The sequence below is a fragment of the Aedes albopictus genome, chromosome 1, assembly GCF_035046485.1.
Source record: "Aedes albopictus strain Foshan chromosome 1, AalbF5, whole genome shotgun sequence".
Lineage (NCBI taxonomy): Eukaryota > Metazoa > Arthropoda > Insecta > Diptera > Culicidae > Aedes > Aedes albopictus.
The window spans coordinates 196,627,404-196,650,851 of NC_085136.1; the positions used below are offsets into that span (position 1 = coordinate 196,627,404).

Here is a 23,448-nt window from a genome sequence, read left to right on the forward strand (position 1 = left end):
GCAATGAGAAAGCGGATTCCATGGCTAATCTGGGCGCAAGCGAAAACGAAGAAGCCATGGTTCAAAGGTTTGGATTTAGGCCGCGATTTTATTCGTGTAATGTGTCGGCTGATGTCCAACCACTATTTGTTAAACGCACATACCTTCCGTATTGGGCCCTCGGAAAGCAATTTCTGTGCCTGGCGCGTGTCTTACCAGCAGTGGCGTAGCCAGAAATTCTCTCTGGGAGGGGTTTTGAACAATCAATGGTACCTTTTTTATTTGACACTTACTTTTTGAAAACAGTAATGAGCAATTGATGATAATTAACCTGGGCTTGTTAGGGGAATATCGAGTCAAGTACAAGACACTGAAGACGACCTTACAGTTGAGGTCGAAATACGTATCTGTCAAAAGATGCAAATTCTTAGTGGAATTCAAAGGAACAGTACTTAACGCGATTTTCTTTTTATTTCTTTTTATTTAGTAATGAGCAATTGTATTTGTCGTTACAAAATAGCGGCGCAGCCGAATAATTTTTTCGTCGCAAAGTGCTTTATACTAAAAATTTGTTCCACATATTTTGGCTCTGGGGGGGTGGTTAACCCTAAAGCCACCGCCCCCCCCCCGTGGCTACGTCAGTGCTTACCAGGATAGCCAACATGTTGTATGGGAATGCGATGAGCATCGTGAGGTCAGATCTGAGCTGCATGAAATTTTTCGGATCAGAGGAAAACAACTGAAACCCGTTAGAGAAGTGTTGGCAGGCCTTGATTTGGAATACATGTATCTAATTTATCAGTTTTTGAAACGTGTTGATCTCAGAGTTTGATGTACTTACTACGTTGCTTGTTTTCGTTGTCCGCCATTTGATTTCTTTGTTCGCCCTTGTCTGTCGCCATCCCTTCCGTTTGTCCTCTTCTTATCGTTCGATTAATTGCCTTTCGTTTTTGTTCCATTACAGATCAGGGCATTTTGTCCCAACATAAAAACATTGTATAAGTTAGCTAATAATTTAGCAGTACCCTAACTCCCTCCTTCCCAATTTTATTTTTTATAATCCCTAACCTCGAAACAGCTGCGAGAAGTTCGGCTTCCCAAACTAACATAGTATTTAAGGCAGTTAAAAAAATGTTAAATTTAAAATCAATGCAAAAAAAAACAAATGATTTCGGTTCAATTATGCCCTTGTGGGGCCCGAGCTTTTCAAATAAACGAATAAAGTAAAAAAAAACTGATATGAGCGCTCCGCAACGCCTGAAACAGTTTCCGCGGGGACCTCTCAAACACAATAACACACGAAATAATCACATTTAGCCATTTGGCATCCCCTTCTTCTTCTTCTTCTTGGCGTGACGTCCTCACTGGGACAAAGCCTGCTTCTCAGCTTAGTGTTCTATGAGCACTTCCACAGTTATTAACTGAGAGCTTCCTCTGCCAATGACCATTTTGCATGTGTATATCGTGTGGCAGGCACGAAGATACTCTATGCCCAAGGAAGTCAAGGATATTTCCTTTACGAAAAGATCCTAGACCGACCGGGAATCGAACCCGTCACCCTCAGCATGGTCATGCTGAATACCCGTGCGTTTACCGCCTCGGCTATATGGGCCCTGTGGCATCCCCGTTTACCCTGAATTCAGTACAATCCGGAATATCTCCGGAATGGTTCTGGATATGGTCATGGTCACTTGAGCGTAATAAACTTGCACCAAGTTATAATCGATTGAGGGCAACTTCAAAAAAAAAAAAACCGAATGAAAATTGACGAAGTGCCAGCATTTTGAAAATGAGTTGTCGGTGGTCGGGTACGTGAAGGTTAATAAAATATACAGTTGTTATTGTAGTTTTTTTAATAAATGCTAAAAAATTTCATAAAATTCGATTCATTGATTTCGGTAATACGACAGTTCAAAATTAGTCCTAAAATTGGGTTTTACGAGATCGATTCTAGTCTCGCGAAAGATTAGCCAATTGAGCTCAAATCCCAAGCAACATTTTTTAGTCGAATAGTCAAGAAGAGGTTCTTGGAATTTTTATATGAACTACCCAACTAACATTTATTGTGAATGTAAACGTCAACAAAGCGTCCTCAATACGGCTTGATGCTGAGTTACTGTGTTGTACATATGGGCGGAAGCTTCTATGCAAGCCCTATACCAATGAATCTGGCGAACTTAATCCACATGTTTATGCTGTGCGAGCAGCTTCTATGCCATGAAGTCATAGCTCTTTTCTCGGCTCCTATGTAACCACTAACTGAATAACATCTTGTGAAGGCGCTTTTTCAGCCTTCGCGCAATTGTTAAATAATAGTTATACAGCATCCCCAAATTAATCGATTAAATATAATTAGGTTATGGATACCGTGACGCAATACATGTAGAACTGGAATTATTTTTTTTTAAATTGAATACTTAAAGTACAGGGGATAGACAAAATGATCGAGACAGGCAAAATTTTCACCTCCCAAAAAATTTTCAAGTTGCTGTTTCTTTTTCCAAAAGTGCATCAAATATTCTAAAATTTTTACTGTAAGTTGATCATTTAGTTGTGTATTAGTGGAATTTTCAAGTTGCTGTAACTTTTCCAAAAGTGCATCAAATATTCTAAAATTTTTACTGTAAGTTGATCATTTAGTTGTGTATTAGTGGTCCAATTTCGGAAAAGATCGGGCTATTCTGCACGAAGTTATAAAGATTCCAAGAAAAAGGTATATTTATCTGATAGCCAACTTTGAGCTGTTCTTCTTCTTCTTCTTGGCGTAACGTCCTCACTGGGACAAACCCTGCTTCTCAACTTAGTGTTCTATGAGCACTTCCACAGTTATTAACTAAGAGCTTCCTCTGCCAATGACCATTTTGCATGCGTATATCGTGTGGCAGGCACGAAGATACTCTGTGCCCAAGGAAGTCAAGGAAATTTCCTTTACGAAAAGATCCTGGACCGACCGGGAATCGAACCCGTCACCCTCAGCATGGTCATGCTGAATACCCGTGCGTTTACCGCCTCGGCTATATGGGCCCTAACTTTGAGCTGTTATATCTCCGGATTTAATGAACTGAATGAAATGAAATTTTTACCAATTATGACTTACATAATGAGGTATAAAAAACTTTTGGCATAACTTAAAATTCTTAACACGAAAGAAAATTATAACGGATAGATTATTTTTCCAATAAAACACCAAATTATCAAAAACTTCAACATCGTTTCAAAATTCAAGATGCAAATTATAGTTCATTTAAATTCCCTCTACATGACTTATATATAAATGTGTTTTGAAGGAAAGTAACAACATAGCCAACAATAATTTGAGAAAGTAATGGGATGCATATTAAAAATAGATAATTTACTAAAAAATCGTGAAATAATTGAAATCGCTAGAACTTTTCCTCTTGTTGAAAATTTCAAGTTAAGTCAAACGTGTTTTAGAGATCAATATAAAAGTCATGATTGGTCAGAAATTCATTGAAATCAGTTCATTGAATTCGGAGATATAACAGCTCAAAGTAGGCTATCGGATAATTTTACCTTTTTCAAGAATCTTTATAACTTCGTGGAGAATAGCCCGAATTTTTACCACTGATACACAACTAGTTGATGAACTCACAGTAAAAATTTGAGAATATTCGATGCACTTTTCAAAAAGTTACAGCTAGTTGAACATTTTTTGAAAAGTAAAAATTTTGCCTGTCCCGATCATTTTGTCTATACCCGCTACTTGGAATCGAACTCCCGATCTCCGTATCCACTGGTCCCGATGATGTCCTCGCTGCCACACTACTATATATAAATAGCATAGAAAATAGCCCGTTTTGTTTTACTCCAGACCGAGCTGCAGACAAGGCTTCATAATTGTGCCACATGAAACCTTACCCAACTTCATCTTGTTGCAAAAGCTTGTGAAACGTCAAACGCAATAATGTTTACAGCAGGTTCTTCGTCACAGCTTCTAGCTGAAAGAGTGTTCTTTAAACAGCTACGAAGCGCTGCTGTTATGTGTATTTGGCAACATTTCGAAACGTACTGTATAAAACAGCTCTTATTGTATTGGCTGGGACTCTTACTCGGTTTGCACATCTTCCGGCATTGAATTGAAGTACAATAAAAGCAACCCAAATAATTTCACAGCACAGAGATGGATAGCTGTAAAGAATTTGTGTAGTAGCTATATATTCCGCTTAAAATTTGTTTTGACAATAATGTTTACATCCGACAAGCCGTGTTGGTATACCAACAGTTTCTTTATTACAGCTTCTAGCTGTAATGAAATCGCATAACGGCCTTCAAAACGCTGCTGGTTTGGGGATTTGTCAGTATAACAAACTGTACTGTATAGTAGCAGCTGTTTTGTTAGTGGGGACCTTTATTCGATTTGTTCAAGTTTTCACATCTTCCGGGAAATCTCCCGGAGTTGGAATAGAATGAAGTAAAGGCAACCAAAGTGACAAGTGATGGATTTCTGAAAACCGAGTTTGGTAGCTGTATGGTGCTTGTTTTGCAGTCGTGTATTAGCTTATGATTTATATTTGACTAGCTTCCTTTTTATTCAGCGTTGACTGCTTTTATTCGATGGTTACACAACAGAAAGTAAATGACTGAAGCTTATAGCGCTGAAAATGTTAGTTGGGTAAGCTTGTTCTAAGCATAGGAGCGAGTATTATATATTTCAGTGGATAATTTTAATCATTGAGTTTGCCCTGAACAGTTCCCATGTTGCCCTGCAGCACAGTGAGGGAAATGTTTTTTTTAAGAACGTGATTGCAGGTACACCCATGTAAAAACTTGGTAAAATTAAAGTTTTTTTTAATGTGGCAGCATTTTCCATTTACTTTTGTTACGATACTTTACTAACATTTGATATTTTTTGTATAGCTGACCCAAAATGAGCGGTGAATGGCGACCTCACTGTACACTAAATTCAATGTGATGCGCAATTAATGTAAATTAAATTCATTCTCGGATGATTTTTTTGCATATTCCAGGCATGTACGCTCGATTTTTTTATGCACAATTGGTATCAACTGGATTTAACCCCGTAACGTGGGTAGATCACCTTAGAATGGTGCGTTGCGGTGTAAGATCTACCAAATCAAATTTTGATCTTGATATTTATCGTATTTTTAAATATTCCAAGATCAAAGTTTGATGCTCTTTCCCTTGTGTTTTTTAGTATTTGTGTTTAAATGGACTGCTAATTAACCTCTTATTTCAGCAGGATTCAGGTAAGGGGCTGTCCATTAATTACGTAAGGGTTTTTGGGGGGAGGGGGGGTTTGAAAAATCTTACGCGCCATACAAATTTTTTTTGGGTTCTCATACAAAAAGTCTTACAAGGGGGGGTGTCGAAAAATCGATAAAATTCCCTTACGTAATTAATGGACACCCCCTAAATGTATCGTTCGATATAAATAATATTTTAAAAATATGTAACTGTGGCGAGCGTATCACTAATATGTAGCTTATTTGACGTATGATGTTAATATTATTTTATATTTCAGATTATCAACCGAAGAATCTAGTAATTCAAACAAATGCCAACAAGATGACGAGGAAACCAGGATGAATTGGGCAGACAACTGATACGAAGCAATCTAACAATGGTGTGCCTGAACGTTAACCAAGCGTATCCTTTGGAGTTTACCCTTCCACTAACAACACCCAAATTCCCGTGACACCTAGGCCTGAGAGATCGTAGAGTTGTCTCCTTTTTTCATAGGTTTTCAAAACTAACCATCCTTTCCCATTCCTCAGCAGTCGCAAGGACGTGGCCAAGACAGTGCTCGACCATTGAAGGATTGCGTCTGTCTTGTATAAGAGTCAGAGATTAGTCCCAAATCTTTGTGCTTTGGTTCGGACGGGAAGGAGGCAACCCTCATAACAGCGGTCTAGGACTGTACCACCTACGAATTTGTGCGACTCGCTTAATGCTAACGATAATGCTAATGCTAGTTAAGAAGAGGTTCTTGGAATCATGATAAAACAAAAATAAAAGGTACTAGGTTTTATGGCGGTTCTCAAGACTAGTTGGTCATCAAAATGTTACTTGGGAATGTGTAACAATGATGCGCATAGGTTGACAAACAGTAAAAATTTGAGAATTTTTATGCACTCTATGAAAAGTTATAGCTTGTTGAACTTTTTTGTGAGAGAAAAAAAGCTACCTATCCCAAACATTCTGGCCACCCCTTGTAGATAAATAGATATTCAAAAACTTCATAGCTGCTATTTTACTTGAAATTAAGCATTTATGTACTACTAGCTGTACCCGGCAAACTTTGTCTTGCCTACTGCGTTTTTTTGAAGTTTCAAGTTCCTAGCCAAGCGCCCAAGTCCCCGTTTAAAATGTATGAAAACCCGATTTTCAAAAATTCTCAATTTTCCCATGTTTTAGGCCTCATAAACCTTCCTTGGGTGAAAACTAACAGAACAAAACCTAGACGACCCAAATCGGACCACCCGTTCGCAAGTTATGCGCGGTCCCACGTATGCCACTGCATTTTTATATACAGGGTGTTTGGTTCCGGGTTTTGGGTATTTTCAGAGCTGATAGGTCTTGATGAGAGATGAAAAAGTTCCCATGGAACATAGGGTCGGAAATCACTGCTAAGGGAAATAATCACATTTTAAGTTTTTAATTTTTGGTTATCTTTGAAGTCCTATATCTACTAAACTATCAATCGTACAAACTTTTTCAGCGCACGAATTGAAAGCTAATTACTTCTACTTTCTTAGTCTCTTGGACGTAAACTTTGTAAAAATAGTTTAAAAGGCCTTAAATTGAAAAATAATGCAAAATTGGTCGAAAAAATCGACTCTTTTTTGGACATTTTTGATGATTTAAATATGAAAATAAAGCTTTTGTTAAAAAAGTTCTTCTACAAAACATGCACGAACTTGTTCCGTAAAAATGTTTCTTTGACACCAAAACTCTATCTTTTGTAGTTAAGCCAAAAAATGTTTTTGAAAATAACGTTCCAAATTGTATTAACTTCATGCCAAAACAATGGTCATCACCCTATCCGTCGTGCGTTCGTGTGCTGTTGCTCCACGGCATGAGGACGACTACTGCTGCTGGCTTGGCTGCTGGTGATGTCATCGCATACAGAAAACGAGCTCGCTCTTTGTCGCGTCACATCTCCGCCTGTGGAATCATTCGAGGCGGAGTTTGGATTTGCGCATACTAAGTGCGACGTGCAGTTAACTTGTTTTTCGACGGAGCGAAAGGAAAGCGCCGACGAAAGTGTATTTACAAGAGCAACCATTTAAATCCTTCGCACTCGTAGCTCTGCTGCGGTGCTGTTCAGATGGGGGGGCTGTGTGTGCGGCATTTAGAGCATGCACTTATTTGATGCATTTAATTTTTTTTTGTATGATGTGCAAGGATAATGATTCTTCTTATTTCTTGCATAACATTCCCACTGGGACAGAGCCTGTTTCTCAGCTCAGTTATAAAACATACAGCAATAAATTCCTTTGGAACCAATCATGGGGGATCCTTGGGAAATGATACCTTTGGGGAATCTAATCAACAAGTTGGACATTTTAGAAGATATTGGGGATTTTTAAGGAACATTGGGGATTTTTACGAGATATTGGGTAGGGTAAAGGGAACTTAGGAATCATGGGGGTCCTTGGGAAATGATACCTTTGGGGAATCTAATCGACAAGTCGGACATTTTAGGAGAAGTTGGGGATTCTTAAGGAACATTGGGGATTTTTAGGCGATATTGGGCATTTTTAAGGAACATTGGGGATTTTTCCGAGATATTGGGTAGAGTAAAGGGAACTTACCTTTGGGGAATCAAATCAACAAGGTGGATATTTTAGGAGAAGTTGGGGATTCTTAAGGGACAATGGAGATTTTTAGGCGATATTGAGCATATTTAAGGAACATTGGGGATTTTTAAGGAACATTCGGGATTTTTAGGAGATATTGGGGAGGGTCAAGGGAACTAAGGAATCATGGGGGTCCTTGAGAAATGATACCTTTGGGGAATCTAATCGACAAGTCGGACATTTTAGGAGAAGTTGGGGATTCTTAAGGAACATTGGGGATTTTTAGGAGATATTGGGGAGGGTAAAGGGAACTTAGGAATCATGGGGGTCCTTGGGAAATGATACCTTTGGGGAATCTAATCGACAAGTTGGACATTCTAGGAGAAGTTGGGGATTCTTAAGGGACAATGGAGATTTTTAGGCGATATTGAGCATATTTAAGGAACATTGGGGATTTTTAAGGAACATTCGGGATTTTTAGGAGATATTGGGGAGGGTCAAGGGAACTTAGGAATCATGGGGGTCCTTGGGAAATGATACTTTTGGGGAATCTAATCGACAAGTCGGACATTTTAGGAGAAGTTGGGGATTCTTAAGGGACAATGGTGATTTTTAGGCGATATTGAGCATATTTAAGGAACATTGGGGATTTTTGAGGAACATTGGGGATTTTTAGGAGATATTGGGGAGGGTCAAGGGAACTAAGGAATCATGGGGGTCCTTGAGAAATGATACCTTTGGGGAATCTAATCAACAAGTCGGACATTTTAGGAGAAGTTGGAGATTCTTAAGGAACATTGGGGATTTTTAGTCGATGTTGGGCATTTTAAGGAACATTGGGGATTTTTCCGAGATATTGGGTAGAGTAAAGGGAACTTACCTTTGGGGAATCAATTCAACAAGGTGGATATTTTAGGAGAAGTTGGGTATTCATAAGGAACATTGGGGATTTTTAGGAGATATTGGGGAGAGTAAAGGGAACTTAGGAATCATGCGGATCCTTGGGAAATGATACCTTTGGGGAATCTAATCAACAAGTTGGACATTTTAGGAGAAGTTGGGGATTCTTAAGGGACAATGGAGATTTTTAGGCGATATTGAGCATATTTAAGGAACATTGGGGATTTTTAAGGAACATTGGGGATTTTTAGGAGATATTGGGAAGGGGAAAAGGGAACTTAGGAATCATGGCGGTCCTTGAGAAATGATACCTTTGGGGAATCTAATCAACAAGTTGGCCATTTTAGAAGATATTGGGGATTTTTAAGGAACATTGGGGATTTTTACGAGATATTGGGTAGGGTAAAGAGAACTAAGGAATCATGGCGGTCCTTGGGAAATGTTCCCTTTGGGGATTCTAATCAACAAGTTGGACATTTTAGGAGAAGTTGGGGATTCTTAGTGGGCATTGGGGATTTTTAGGAGATATTGGGGATATTTAAGGAACATTGGGGATTTTTAGGAGATATTGGGGCGGGTAAAGGGAACTAAGGAATCATGGGGTCCTTGAGAAATGATACCTTTGGGGAATCTAATCAACAAGTTGGCCATTTTAGGAGATATTGGGGAATTTTAAGGAACATTGGGGATTTTTAGGAGATATTGGGGATTTTTTAGGAACATAGGGGATTTTTAAGGAACATTGGGGAATTTTAGGAGATATTGGGAAGGGGAAAAGGGAACTTAGGAATCATGGGGGTCCTCTTAGGAGAAGTTGGGTATTCATAAGGAACATTGGGGATTTTTAGGAGATATTGGAGAGGGTAAAGGGAACTTAGGAATCATGGGGGTCCTTGGGAAATGTTATCTTTGGGGAATCTTATCAACAAGTTGCATATTTTAGGAGAAGTTGGGTATTCATAAGGAACATTGGGGATTTTTAGGAGATATTGGAGAGGGTAAAGGGAACTAAAAAATCATGAGGGTCCTTGAGAAATGTTACCTTTGGGGAATCTAATCAACAAGTTGGACATTTTAGTAGAAGTTGGGGATTCTTAAGCAACATTGGGGATTTTTAGGAGATATTGGGGATTTTTAAGGAACATTGGGGATTTTTAAGGAACATTGGGGAATTTTAGGAGATATTTAGAAGGGGAAAAGGGAACTTAGGAATCATGGGGGTCTTCTTAGGAGAAGTTTGGGATTCATAAGGAACATTGGGGATTTTTAGGAGATATTGAAGAGGGTAAAGGGAACTTAGGAATCATGGCGGTCCTTGGGAAATGATACCTTTGGGGAATCTAATCGACAAGTCGGACATTTTAGGAGAAGTTGGGGATTCTTAAGGAACATTGGGGATTTTTACGAGATATTGGGTAGGGTAAAGGGAACTTAGGAATCATGGCGGTCCTCGGGAAATGATACCTTTGGGGAATCAAATCAACAAGTTGGACATTTTAGGGGAAGTTGGGGATTCTTAATGGACATTGGAGATTTTTAGGAGATATTGGGGATTTTTAAGGAACATTGGGGATTTTTCGGAAATATTGGGGCGGGTAAAGGGAACTTAGTAACCGTGGGGGTCCTTGAGAAATAATACCTTTGGGGAATCTAATCAAAGTTGGCCATTTTAGGAGATATTCGGGATTTTTAAGGAACATTGGGGATTTTTAGGAGATATTCAAGGGGCTAGTCGCTTGGAACATTGTGCCAAGAGGTGCCAAGCACACCGTCTTATATGTGTGGCACACCGAGGCACTCTGAGGCACAATTTTGACACTTGAGTTTGGGTGAAAAAACTAGGCAACCATGTGCATTTGACCTGCAAAATGAAAACAAACAGTTGGTTGTCTTGGTAGTTGCCTAGCAAAATCTGAATCATCAAGCAGTGGCACTTCGGGGCACACTGAGGCACAATTCAGTACTCGGTGGCACACTGAAAATAATTGGCGCAAGTAAAGATGTGCTCAGCGACTCCCCCTTGGAGATATTGGGGAGGGTAAAGGGAACTTAGAAATCATGGAGGTCCTTGGGAAATGATACCTTTGGGGAATCTAATCGACAAGTTGGCCATTTTAGAAGATATTGGGGATTTTTAAGGAACATTGGGGATTTTTAGGAGATATTGGGAAGGGGAAAAGGGAACTTAGGAATCATGGCGGTCCTTGAGAAATGATACCTTTGGGGAATCTAATCGACAAGTCGGACATTTTAGGAGAAGTTGGGGATTCTTAAGGAACATTGGGGATTTTTAGGCGATATTGGGCATTTTAAGGAACATTGGGGATTTTTAGGAGATATTGGGGCGGGTAAAGGGAACTTAGGAACCATGGGGGTCCTTGGGAAATGATACCTTTGGGGATTCTAACCAAAGTTGGCCATTTTAGGAGATATTGGGGATTTTTAAGGAACATTGGGGATTTTTACGAGATATTGGGGCGGGTAAAGGGAACTTAGGAACCATGAGGGTCCTCGGGAAATGATACCTTTGGGGAATCTAATCAACAAGTTGGACATTTTAGGAGAAGTTGGGGATTCTTAAGGGACATTGGAGATTTTTAGGAGATATTGGGGATTTTTAAGGAGCATTGGGAATGTTTAGAAGATATTGGGGCTGGTAAAGGGAACTTAGGAATCATGGGGACCTTGGGAAGTGATACATTTGAGGGATCTTATCGACAAGTCGGACATTTTAGGAGAAGTTGGGGATTCTTAAGGATCATACCTTAAGGATGATACCTTTGGGGAACCTAAGCAACAACTTGATCATTTTAGCAGAAGTAGGTGATTTTTTAAGAAACATTGGTAATTTTTAGGAGATATTGGAGAGGGTAAAGAAAACATAGGAATCATCATCCCCAATGTCCCTTAAGAATCCCCAACTTCTCCTAAAATGGCCTACTTTTTGATTAGATTCCCCATAAGGTATCATTTCCCAAGGACCCCCATGATTCCTAAGTTCCCTTTGCCCTCCCCAATATCTCCTAAAAATCTCAAATGTTCCTTATGAATCCCCAACTTCTCCTAAAATGTCCAACTTGATGATTAGATTCCCCAAAGGTATCATTCCCCGAGGACCGCCATGATTCTTTAGTCCCCTTTACCCTACCCAATATCTCATAAATATCCCCAATGTTCCTTAAAAATCCCCAATATCTTCTAAAATGGCCAACTTGTTGATTAGATTCCCCAAACGCATCATTTCCCAGGGATCCCCATGATTCCTAGGTTCCCTTTACTCTCTCCAATATCTCCTAAAAATCCCCAACGTTCCTTTAAAATCCCCAATGTCTTCTAAAAATCCCCAATGTTCCTTTAAAATCCCCAATATCTCCTAAAAATCCCCAATATTCCTTAAGAATCCCCAAATTCTTTTAAAATGTCCAACTTGTCGATTAGTTTCTCCAAAGGTATCATTTCCCAAGGACCCCTATGATTCCTAAATTCCCTTTACCCTCCCCAATATCGCCTAAAAATCCCCAATGTTTCTTAAGAATCCCCAACTTCTCCTAAGAGGACCCCCATGATTCCTAAGTTCCCTTTTCCCCTTCCCAATATCTCCTAAAAATCCCCAATGTTCCTTAAAAATCCCCAATGTTCTTTAAAAATGCCCAATATCGCCTGAAAATCCCCAATGTTCCTTAAGAATCCCCAACTTCTCCTAAAATGTCCAACTTGTTGATTAGATTCCCCAAAGGTATCATTTCTCAAGGACCCCCATAATTCCTTAGTTCCCTTGACCCTCCCCAATATCTCCTAAAAATCCCCAATTTTCCTTATGAATACCCAACTTCTCCTAAAATATCCAACTTGTTGATTAGATTCCCCAAAGGGAACATTTCCCAAGGACCCCCATGATTCCTTAGTTCCCTTTACCCTCTCCAATATCTCCTAAAAATTCCCAATGTTCCTTAAAAATCCCCAATGTTCCTTAAAAATCCCAAATGTTCCTTAAAAATGCCCAATATCGCCTAAAAATCCCCAATGTTCCTTAAAAATCCCCAATGTTCCTTAAATATGCTCAATATCGCCTAAAAATCTCCATTGTCCCTTAAGAATCCCACACATCTCCTAAAATGTCCAACTTGTTGATTAGATTCCCCAAAGGTATCATTTCCCAAGGATCCCCATGATTCCTAAGTTCCCTTTACCCTCCCCAATATCTCCTAAAAATCCCCAATGTTCCTTATGAAAACCCAACTTCTCCTAAAATATCCACCTTGTTGATTTGATTCCCCAAAGGTAAGTTCCCTTTACTCTACCCAATATCTCGAAAAAATCCCCAATGTTCCTTAAAAATGCCCAATATCGCCTAAAAATCCCCAATGTTTCTTAAGAATCTCCAACTTCTCCTAAAATGTCCGACTTGTTGATTAGATTCCCCAAAGGTATCATTTCCCAAGGACCCCCATGATTCCTAAGTTCCCTTTACCCTACCCAATATCTCGTAAAAATCCCCAATGTTCCTTAAAAATCCCCAATGTTCCTTAAAAATCCCAAATGTTCCTTAAAAATGCCCAATATCGCCTAAAAATTCCCAATGTTCCTTAAGAATCCCCAACTTCTCCTAAAATGTCCGACTTGTCGATTAGATTCCCCAAAGGTATCATTTCTCAAGGACCCCCATGATTCCTTAGTTCCCTTGACCCTCCCCAATATCTCCTAAAAATCCCGAATGTTCCTTAAAAATCCCCAATGTTCCTTAAATATGCTCAATATCGCCTAAAAATCTCCATTGTCCCTTAAGAATCCCCAACTTCTCCTAAAATATCCACCTTGTTGATTTGATTCCCCAAAGGTAAGTTCCCTTTACTCTACCCAATATCTCGGAAAAATCCCCAATGTTCCTTAAAAATGCCCAATATCGCCTAAAAATCCCCAATGTTCCTTAAGAATCCCCAACTTCTCCTAAAATGTCCGACTTGTCGATTAGATTCCCCAAAGGTATCATTTCCCAAGGACCCCCATGATTCCTAAGTTCCCTTTACCCTACCCAATATCTCGTAAAAATCCCCAATGTTCCTTAAAAATCCCCAATATCTTCTAAAATGTCCAACTTGTTGATTAGATTCCCCAAAGGTATCATTTCCCAAGGATCCCCCATGATTGGTTCCAAAGGAATTTATTGCTGTATGTTTTACAACTGAGCTGAGAAACAGGCTCTGTCCCAGTGGGAATGTTATGCAAGAAATAAGAAGAATCATTATCCTTGCACATCATACAAAAAAAAAATTAAATGCATCAAATAAGTGCATGCTCTAAATGCCGCACACACAGCCCCCCCATCTGAACAGCACCGCAGCAGAGCTACGAGTGCGAAGGATTTAAATGGTTGCTCTTGGAAATACACTTTCGTCGGCGCTTTCCTTTCGCTCCGTCGAAAAACAAGTTAACTGCACGTCGCACTTAGTATGCGCAAATCCAAACTCCGCCTCGAATGATTCCACAGGCGGAGATGTGACGCGACAAAGAGCGAGCTCGTTTTCTGTATGCGATGACATCACCAGCAGCCAAGCCAGCAGCAGTAGTCGTCCTCATGCCGTGGAGCAACAGCACACGAACGCACGACGGATAGGGTGATGACCATTGTTTTGGCATGAAGTTAATACAATTTGGAACGTTATTTTCAAAAACATTTTTTGGCTTAACTACAAAAGATAGAGTTTTGGTGTCAAAGAAACATTTTTACGGAACAAGTTCGTGCATGTTTTGTAGAAGAACTTTTTTAACAAAAGCTTTATTTTCATATTTAAATCATCAAAAATGTCCAAAAAAGAGTCGATTTTTTCGACCAATTTTGCATTATTTTTCAATTTAAGGCCTTTTAAACTATTTTTACAAAGTTTACGTCCAAGAGACTAAGAAAGTAGAAGTAATTAGCTTTCAATTCGTGCGCTGAGAAAGTTTGTACGATTGATAGTTTAGTAGATATAGGACTTCAAAGATAACCAAAAATTAAAAACTTAAAATGTGATTAACTCACTTAGCAGTGATTTCCGACCCTATGTTCCATGGGAACTTTTTCATCTCTCATCAAGACCTATCAGCCCTGAAAATATCCAAAACCCGGAACCAAACACCCTGTATATAGATGTACTCTATGCACAGACAATGTATTAAACTATGAGAAGAAATAATGAAAATACTTGCTTTCAATCTGCGAACGACAATCGTCTAAGTGCATGTTCGTCTATAATATTGCTCACCTGAAAAAGAAGGAAAAATAGTTTCGATTATTATGTGTTGAATGTCCCATTGAAAATAACATTGGTAGTATGCTTCAAAAATAGTGTGTATTAAGCAACTATAAATTGCAGTTGTTCTTCCCTTCTCGCTTCTGGTTGAATTAACAAATGCGTCTTTTGATTTCTCGTTGAGTCACATGGTTCACGAAGAAATACAGAAAAGATACTCCGATATACACTGGCAGCGAGAAGCGCGCATCAGTTCCACACTTTCACAAGTTTCAAATAAATGCTAGTAACAAAAATCAATCAAACTTTGAAAAAAGAACACTAGAGTGCAAGAGGAGCATGCGAGATGAAAACACGAAAAAATCCAATAAGTAACGTTCGCTCGAAATGAATCTCTGAACAAGTGCCACCGATCGATGGATCCGAAATTATATGGGCGTGGCGAAAATAGTCAAAGACGCGACCGCTCGAGGGTTATTTTCAATTCCTGTTCGATTTCTCATATCGCTCGCTTGCGTATCTATCCACCGTATTCTTGATGACTTTCCTTATTCCATCTTACTTCGAATAGTATTCATATCACCGAAAAAAGCCAATTAAAATTTACCGGGGCAAGTTGGGATACAACGAAACAATGGGTTAGCGTGATGCAATCTAAACGATTAGAAGGTAATACACACAGTTTTAAACCTAACAATCTGTTAGTGACGGATAATTTTCCAAATTGTATTGATTTTTTTATCTTTCCAGATGTGGTCCATTTTGCAACACTGATGTATCTCACGCTCAAGCCAAACATTAAGCCAGTTTTCAAACCCAAATGCCCAGTTCCTTACCACATGAAGGCCGTGATTGAGAACGAGCTGAAGGAGCCGGAAGATTCAGGTATAATCAGGCATAATTCATATTATTACCCAAATATTCACTTCCACTTCCAGAGGACATTTTCAACCGGATTGTCCATTACACGATATGCAGCCTAGCCTTAGACCAAGCCCACTCATGGGCTCAATCAAGCGTTTTAACGGTAAGTAGAGCCCCGAACAAAGAAACGAACCGCACCGGTCGCTGCTAAGTAGAGCTCGAAAGCGAAAAGTTTACGTACGGTTCGTAGCAGGGCTTAGACCAAGCCCACTCATGGGCTCAATCAAGCGTTTTAACGTTAAGTAGAGCCCCGAACAAAGAAGCGAACCGCACCGGTCGCTGCTAAGTAGGGCTCGAAAGCGAAAAGTTTACGTACGGTTCGTAGCAGGGCTTAGAATATAGAGACACGCAAAGTACGGTCTCTATCCGTAGGCTCGTGCGCTCTCTCGCGTTTAGCTCTCTGGGTAGCGTAAAGAGGAAACGAAAGAACATGAGTATGGATTTGTTGCCAGGTATACCTATAGTTGCTAGAGAATGATTTTCTTGTTTTGTATAGGTAGGAATTTATTTTAGTTTGCATCAAATATTTGAAATTTTCAACCAATCAATATCATACATCGTTACACGAATAACACAACAAATTGTCTGACATAGAATTGTGATAGAGTGACTATACAAACGCAGAAAAATAATAGGTTTAAATTGACAAGCTTTGCTTAAGTATGTCATGAATAAAGTTTTCGCTTCTTCGCCAATTTTTGGATCATGCATATCGGAAATGTATTGATTTTCTCTTAAAAATAGTTAGATTGCTCATAATCGCACCTTTATTTTTGATTCGGCCGATCGTTTCGAAACTAATATTTGAAGAAATGTATAGTGATTCAGTGAGTTTTGCTGTTTTAACACGTACATGTTTGAGCCGGGTTTTCTACGCAGCAAGTAAAGCTTAGAAAAATGTCCAAATAAATAACTCGCGAAGTTCGTTCCGACAAGTTTCAAAATTATCGTCATCCGACGCAGATTCCGGTGAGAAGATGTGCGTATTTTCTAACCCGAAAAGAAACTATTTGACGGTAATAACCCAAGTAACAATCAGCATGCCTTGAAGGTTTAATCATGTTTTATCCTGGTTTTATACGAGCATATCAAAAAGCTAGTTGTTCTAAATTAGTTTTATGTGGTAGTTTTTTTCTTTGAACCTTTGGCGTTCCATAAAACTATCATATAACTTCTGCTATAAACATCTTCAGTTAAAGACTTGCAAGTAGGCATGAATTGGTTTTATCACTTATTATATACCATTTCAATAAAACTTGCATTTGCGGTTGTTGTCGGAGAGATTTTTTTTGTAAACAAATACACAAAACTGTGAGGCAATGCATAAAACCAACAAAAGATTTCGTGGCCGTGACATAAACCAAAAAAATGCTGTGATAAAACCGCTAGTTCTATCATTAGCTCAGTTATGACTACCTCAGGAGGGTTAGCCCTATTGGAGGAATCATCAGGAACATAGAGTTTTATCAGAAAAATATGTCGCCTAGCCGAGATAATTCATGTAAATACAGAAAAATTATTACTCAATTTTATGATTTCACGTACAGCTTAAGATCAAATTAAACCATACAACACGTTTCCGTCATTTTATTTAGTCAGAAAAATTACATAATGTCTTTTAAACTCCGCTGTGCTGAAAAAAACCTTTTTTGCACCCAATTCCGAGTAAATTAAATTGCAATTAACTTCCTAATTATGCATAGTTTGTGTGGCGCACTTAGTTTTTGTCATTATCACAGTCACATACACCACAAATTTTCCGTGGCATGTCTCCTGACACGTATTAAATAGGAAAACAAATCTGAATCCCATATCTGCATCTTTCCAATTGATGCCTGGATAAACAGTGCACGTGTTGTCCCGAGTGGTCAAGGCGAATTTGTCATCCGACTAAGAAGACGACTAAAACCTTCCCTGTTAAAACTACAACTCATCATTTTATTCAAATTTTAAACCTTATATATAATTACAATTTTTTGGTAATTTTTTCTCCCCCCACTTAACTTAACTTAAGCGCCTAGCGTCACATTCTCCGCTCTCGCTCTCTTTACTAAAGTACCAACATTCTAGTACTTCGAAAAGCGCGAGAGAGAAAGCTCGCGTCTCTTACTTAGTATCTAATTGGAAGCGGCTAGAATGCTTCCTTATATGAGTCACATGTTTTATTATGTTATACTCCGGTAGTTATGCATTCTTTTTGGCTTACCGTATGCCAACTTCAACAGGTAGAGACCTGCTGAAGCAAACTAGGTCACCCGCTGACCAACTACCGCGTATGATTTGTTTATTTCGCTTTCGCGCATGTCACATATGATGATGCAATAATTTAAATGTACCGTATGTAGGTAGCTACCATCCTAGCTTGAGTCTTGCTCATGATGATGCAAATGATCAGTTAATGAAAGCAAATAACTAATGAATAATGAATGATTAATTAATCAATTAGGCTATGGTTGGTTCAATATCCCCTTGGTTAATTAGCTGTTTGATATCTTTAATTGAAGATACAAACGGTTAGCGTTGGTTATTATTATTCATGAATTTATAAAATGATATTGGTTATAAAATGAAATGAAATATGTATATCTTTGGAGACAATTCTTCTTAACAAAATTGGTAGTATTTTATCCTCGACGCAATTTTCCTGATTAATTTATCGTAACCAATGTACTCCTGAAATAATAATTCTGCAAATTTACTAGGAATTTACTTTGAAACAATTTCCTTTCTACCATTCATGTTGTATGATACGCTTGAGAGCATGTTGTCCTTCGCCTTCGCCTCATTGGTCATCCTCTCGTTCCTCAAGTTTCCATCACAGTTCTGCTTATCACGTTCACATACTTAAACTTGTCCAGTCAGATAGAATATCTTACGTTGGGTGTTAGGTATGGACTTCCTTCGTCGCGATATCAATGCTGCAATCGTTCCTCAGTTGGGTAAGATGTACTTCCGCTCTACTCGAAAAATGAGTTTTACTGTTACTCCATTCCTGCTGATCCATCGCGACTTTCCAGGTGTTGCCTTCTTCTGAGTATTTCCCGCTCATCTCTCGTTCACTTCTCCCAGTTGGTCATGAAAATTGAATTTTCTGATGCAAATATTGTTTTCTTGTTAAAAAAAACTTTTTGTTTCAAAATCGTTCGTGAAACAGGTTCGTGGTTTTTAATCGTAGAATGCTTTCCAAAAAAAATGATAGATCGAATGACCTACAGTGCAGAAAATTTCCGCTATGGTTTGAGAACTTCCTTAATTCTCTTTAAGCACATAATTTGGCTTCAATAAACGTCTTTTGACGATATGATTTTTTGAATAATGAATATTGTTTTGACTCGCTTTCCATATGTGCACCTTCTCGTGTGTGATGGTCTCGTTCTACCAAAGAATATCCAATACCCTCTACCATACCCTCTACCTTCCGTTGACTGCTATTTTATATGTTTGACTGATATGTTGCTTGCCTTTGATTCCGCGGTATGCCGGCTACGAATGATGATGTCTTCTCGGGTCACTAGCTCTCAAGGTGTATGTAATGTCACTTTTGCGCGGTAATACCTATTTCTTATTTTCCCTAATTAGTGATCGCTTTTGTATTGTATAAATATTTTCCCCTGATTATTCATCCCCATAGTAGTTATTGTCATTCTTTATGACTCTCGCAAAAAGAAAGTGAAAATGAATTTTATGTGTCTACTTATCTCTTAAAGATTCAATCATCTAGTTGGGATATTGACCCTTATCGATTATTGTTTCACTATTTTGAAATGCGTTTAAATTATGTTTGAGTTTCAAATATGTACAAAATGTACATTTGTAAAGAAATTTTGATTCAATTTTGAGTGGTATTTCCGATTTCCAAAAATGAAATTCCAATGGAATGTAACATTTCTCGTCCAAAATAGAAATGCATTTTTTCCGTTAGAATTATACTTACACTTTTCGGTTTTATCGGGCTTATCTGGATGGATACTCCCCCTTTTCCACAGCTTTTTCATGGGTGGTGTAGGATATCCATTGTCTAAGCCTGTAAGACAATTTCTTGCTTTCATCATTTTCTGTCTTCCAATCGTCTTTCCATGCTGTAGCTTCTCATTTCTCCGACTATGATTTAATCCTGTAATGAGACTTAGATCTTGTATTTAATACATTATTTATGTTTCAAAATTTTCCATTAAGGAATACAGTACAAATTTTCACTCGTTTTTCAAAACGTTTAATTATTATTATAATTATTATTATTATTTTGACAGTATTAAAATAATCTGCGTATTTTTTTTATTGACATAGTGTATTATGCCTGAATTACCCCATTTATTTTCTTTTTATGGTTATTGCCAGTATCCCCTTTTCGCACTGGGCTTACATGCCATTTTGTATTTGTTTTTGAATTTTGCTGCCGATTTCCCCCAACTTTCCTTATCGGTCTTACAAGTTTGAATTTCATTGGTGAACTGCATAGATAAATATCGTTCTTGAAAATTATTATTGTTTATCTTTTTTCCTTTATATTTAAAAGCTAATTCATTTGTTGAGTTTGTCGTGTGTGTATTGTCAGTGAGTTATACATTCTTTCGCATACATACAAATACATTCCGGGGTCGCGATCCCCTTGTCCAATCATACTCTCTTCAGCACTAGTGTTGGCAAGACTCAAAAGATTGTTATAAAAATAATATAATAATTTGTATTTACTTTTATTTATTCATTCATTTTTTTTTTAATATTTTGCGTGGTTCTACATGAAATTTCTATGTATACATTGAGTGTGAGTGATATTTCTTCATAAGTTAGTTTTTCATTAGTTTACCAACACTAATCCGCACTCAAACATTTTATTGTCATTGTTTTGTAGTGTGTTGTGTCTGTTGTTTTGAATATGCATATGAATTTGTATATGGGCCCATGTTTCATTGTTTTCTCAGATATTCCATAATTTGTTTTAAAAATTATTCATCACATAATCTTTTAAGTCATATCGTTAACTTTCAATGTATAATGTATTTGTTTATAACAAAAATATGAAGGATCATTATGTCCTAGATAATGAACTTCCGTAGTTCACATTTTTCCACGTATGTCCAGCATTTAAGTATTAGAATTTCATTGATTGTATAGATTTTATTTTCAATTTATCTTTTGCGTTGGCTTTATCCCCTCAAGTCTGTTTATCCCACATTTTGTAATTGGATCTTCCCAAAGAAATTATAGTTCCCAAAAAATATAGTATGCTTCCCATTTGTATATTACTATTCCCATTACCGTTGCTCGGTCTTATTTTGAAAGTCTCTGCTTGATTATAATTGAGATTTGTGAAAAAAAAAATATAAGTTTTATATTTCATTGCTTTTGCGCAATCTTTTTAATGTTTTTATTAATTTAAAACATACATTTAAATTCTTTAAATTACTTATTAATCAAAAATTATATGTACACCAGTATATGCACATTTACTGCAATATAATTAAACTAGTATATAAAAACCGTTGAATATTCTCAAATTCTTTGTTATTATGGAAACTCTCATTTTATTATCTAGATATTTAGCTTAAATATTTGGGTAGGTCACTTAAACACTACTATAGTATCATATTGTAGTATATTTAATTGTTAATTGAATAATAGCTTATCGAAGTATTGATTTAAATATTTAAAATATTATATTTTTTTGTCTTATTCTAGCATAGATTATTTTTTTCTTGAAAGTAATCTGTTACTTACAGTGTTAATTCTTAATATACACTATTATTATTTTACCACGCTAAATTAAATTAATTGCAATTGTTGTATATTAACTTAAAAATAGCATCAATCATAATCTAAAGAATATATAATGTACATAGGATTAAAAATAATGGTTAATGGTCTTCATGGAAAATATATTGAATTGATTGAAAAAAAAAATATGTGAAACCGTATAGCTTGACCAACTTCTGTCAAAATAAAAGATATTTATGTATATATATGTTCACGTTTATATTTCTTTAATCAGTTAGATATATTTTAAAACTTACATATTTACATGCAGTTGTATTTGTTCATTAATCATTATACTTTCGAAGTCTGTTATTATGAACTTTTTCTAGTCTTTTTCCGTTTTTAACGATAGTTGTTTGTTCGCTAGGAAAGCTGACCACTTCATAAGGTCCTCTCCATAATGATTGCAATTTTTGGCCGGTACCTGTAGGGTTGGCTTTCACAAGAACCATGTCACCCCACATTGGTTGCCATTCCTTTGATTGTTTGTCATAAATCTCCTTGCGTTTTTGTTTCGATACGAGCAAATTATCACGTGCTTTATCGTGAAAGTACTTTAGGGTAGATTTAAGTTCGCCGGCATAATCGGAGTAGGTCAATTCCATATCTCTCATTCTGTAGATTGAGTTTGGAATTCTTGCGGCTCTGCCATACAATAATTCGAATGGAGTAAAGCCGGTAGAAGAATTGAGTGTAGTATTATATTGGAATGTAAAATGCGGAAGAAGTTGATCCCATGTTTGAGGATCTCCACCAATGAATTGCCGTAAATATATTTTCAACTCTCTGTTAGATCTTTCTACAAGGTTTGCTTGTGGATGATAGGCAGTAGTTGTAATCTTTTTAATTTTCAAAATTTTACAAACATTTTTCATCAATTGGCTAACAAAGTTTGTACCATTATCAGTTACAAGTTCTTTTGGTGCGCCAAACTTGCAAATGAAACTATTCACAAATGTTTTGGCAACTGTTTGACTTTCCTGGTTTTCCATTGCAGCTACTGTTAGATATCTAGTCAAATCATCTTGTATGACCAATCCATATTTATTGCCGCTATTAGATTCGGGTAATACAACGATATCCATAAAAATCTTTTCAAAAGGTTCTGTGGACGTGGTCGTGATCTTCATTGGAATTTTATTTGCAGCACTAATTTTGTTCTTTTGGCACGAGTCACACTGTTTGACATAGTTTTCTATATCTCTGCGCATATTCTCCCATTTGAAAAGTGGATTTATGCGCTTTAGCATGCGTTTGCTTCCGACATGTCCACCTAGTGGGCTGTCATGAAATTCTTGTAGGACAGTTTCCCTTTCCTCTGGTGTTACCCACATTCGATCCTTCTCGGGAGTATACAATGTGAAAAGTTTGTTGAACTTTTCTGCGATAAATCTCAAAACATCCATATATGGGGGTGTTTGAAGATTTCTAAATGATATAATTTGTACATTTTCCGCATCTTTCGCGTATTGAGGAGAATTGGTAAATGCATCTACGAGCCCTTCGTATAAAACTTTAGTATCACTTTTAGATCTTTTGTTTCCATTTAAAATTATTCCCCAAAACTTTTTATTTGGGATTGAAAATACATTCCCTTTCAAGTAATCTTTAAAACCATGTGGTAGGTCAACGAATTCACTTAATTCTTTATGTGCTGACCTGCTATTCAAAATCAAAAATGTTGCATCTATACTTTCCTCTGATATTATATTCCTTGAAAATGTAAGTCTTTTAATATCCAATTGATCGCTTAAAGCGTTCTTGAATTCATCGCTTGAAACAGTTTTGCATGGCCCCTTGTGTGCATCCATAGCAAAATCAATATTATCTAGCCCATCCATATGTGGGTTCCAGTTGGAGTTTTGCCTGGGGTTTGA

At 37.5% G+C, this 23,448-nt stretch overlaps 2 protein-coding genes and 1 long non-coding RNA gene across 4 annotated transcripts in view; all 3 read right to left on the reverse strand.

Moving 5' to 3' along the window:
• The window catches only part of LOC134285420 (uncharacterized), a 446,116-nt gene that overhangs the window by 105,876 nt on the left and 316,792 nt on the right, over nucleotides 1-23,448 (reverse strand). The window lies entirely within an intron of this gene.
• The window catches only part of LOC134285416 (dual specificity testis-specific protein kinase 1-like), a 171,195-nt gene that overhangs the window by 63,421 nt on the left and 84,326 nt on the right, over nucleotides 1-23,448 (reverse strand). The window lies entirely within an intron of this gene.
• On the reverse strand, nucleotides 17,814-21,549 carry LOC134285417 (uncharacterized). Its single transcript, XR_009996361.1, has 2 exons — nucleotides 18,550-21,549; nucleotides 17,814-18,504 (listed from the first exon to the last, which is right to left on the reverse strand). It is a non-coding gene; the product is annotated as an uncharacterized LOC134285417 (long non-coding RNA).